This window comes from Physeter macrocephalus, chromosome 2, assembly GCF_002837175.3.
Source record: "Physeter macrocephalus isolate SW-GA chromosome 2, ASM283717v5, whole genome shotgun sequence".
NCBI classification, from domain to species: Eukaryota; Metazoa; Chordata; class Mammalia; order Artiodactyla; family Physeteridae; genus Physeter; species Physeter macrocephalus.
Window position 1 is genome coordinate 19452371 of NC_041215.1, and position 2208 is coordinate 19454578.

Genomic DNA, 2208 nt, shown 5'->3' on the forward strand with positions numbered 1-2208 from the left:
CGCGGCACGCGGGATCCTCCCAGACCGGGGCGCGAACCCGGTTCCCCTGCATCGGCAGGCGGACGCGCAACCACTGCGCCCAGGGAAGCCCCTATGTTTTTTATTAGTGAAGTACAGTTGATTTACAATGTCATGTTAGCTTCAGCTGTGCAACACAGTGATACAGTGTTGAGATATATATATATGATATTTATTGTTTGTACTTTTTGATGATGGCCATTCTGACCAGTGTGAGGTGGTACCTCATTGTGGTTTTGATTAGCATTTCTCTAATAATTATCAAGGCTTTTATTTTCTGTCATTCTTGTGGGACAGGAAGCAGGTGTCAATGATTCTCTTCTGATTGGCAGAGCTTCCTGTCATTGCGACATCATCACCAGGCCAAGTTATGTAGCAAGGCAACAAATCAGAAGTGTAAGTTGCCTCTGGAAGTCAGTTTCACAAGAAGTGGCAACAGTTTCCAGTCCTCTGAGTGATACAGGCCTCTTTGTTCAAAATTACTTCAAGGACAGATGTATATTAACAGAGGTGAGAACAAGCTGGTAACACTTATGAATATTCACAAGATCTGCAGTGCACAGGAAAACCAGTTGTATGGGTAGAAAAATCTCCCTCTCTGTGACTTCAGGACACAGTTTTCCTTCAGATCTTTGGGAAGCTTCTTTTTTTTTTTCCAGTTGTAATTTAAATTATAAGTATTTGGTGGCAGTGGTTACACAACTGTATGCATTTGTCAAAACTCATAGAACTCAGTAAAAAGGATGAATTTCGCTGTATGTAAATTACACCTGATTTTTTTAAAAAGCAATACTTGGGGAAAACAAAACATTCATGCAGTATGCAGGTATTTAGACTTGTCAAAATGTATCCAACTGAACACTTAAGATAGATGCATTTTATTATATGGAAATTATACCTCAATAAGATTGATTTTTTTTTTTTTTTTTTGCGGTACGCGGGCCTCTCACTGCCGTGCCCTCCGCCCCGTGGCGGAGCACAGGCTCCGGACGAGCAGGTTCAGCGGCCATGGCTCACGGGCCCAGTCGCTCCGCGGCACGTGGGATCTTCCCGGGTATTTAGACTTGTCAAAATGTATCCAACTGAACACTTAAGATAGATGCATTTTATTATATGGAAATTATACCTCAATAAGATTGATTTTTTTTTTTTTTTTTTGCGGTACGCGGGCCTCTCACTGCCGTGCCCTCCGCCCCGTCGCGGAGCACAGGCTCCTGACGAGCAGGTTCAGCGGCCATGGCTCATGGGCCCAGTCGCTCCGCGGCACGTGGGATCTTCCCGGACCGGGGCACGAACCCGGTTCCCCTGCACCGGCAGGCGGACTCCCAACCACTGCGCCACCAGGGAAGCCCAAGGTTGATTTTTAAAAATTGTAGGTATGTGATTGCCCTATTGTACTTTTTAAAGACCTGGTTCTAGAATTGTATTAAGTAGTATTAGATGTAAAAGGTCACTAGAGCTCAGTTTTGCTGGTAGAAATCACGGAGAATAAAGGGATTTTTTTAAAGAGAATTAAGGGGCTATCAATGACAATAATCAATAATCAATAATAGTAATAGAAAGAGTTTTATTTTAGCCAAACTGAGGACTGTAGCCCAGGAGACAGCTTCTCAGAGGAAAACTCTGAGAAACTGCTCCGGAGAAGCAGGGTTTTCAGCACAGTTTTATATCTTGTCAGAACAAAGAACATCAAACAAGTCAGGGAGACACTCCTTCAAGGTTTCAGAAAAACAGACCAGCATGTACACAGCGAGTCAGTATAACCTTGGCACCTGGGAAGGGAGTCTTATCATCAAAGGAGGACCAGCCCTGGCATCCCAGGAAGGGAGGCATTTAATCTTTATTTTGAACACGGACATTCTTCACTCTGGTCAATGTGCCCTTTTCTTTAATAATTAAAGCAGATGCACAATGTAGTTTTCATAGGCCACAAACAGGCTGGTCTAGTTAGCATAAAATTCAAGTTAACTCATGTGTAAGCCAGAATGACTTCCCCAGACCTCAATATGTGAACATTTCTTTATCAGGGCATATATAACTCTTTCCTGCTACTGAACTAAGGGTTTTCAAACTGAGTCCCTGGGGAGCCCCGGGGGGGTTCCACACATTCTCTCTGCTTTTCACCCTGCTTGTAGTTAGAGCTGCCCACTTCTTTTGCATCCTTCAAAAGCTATTTTTTTAAATTTTTTA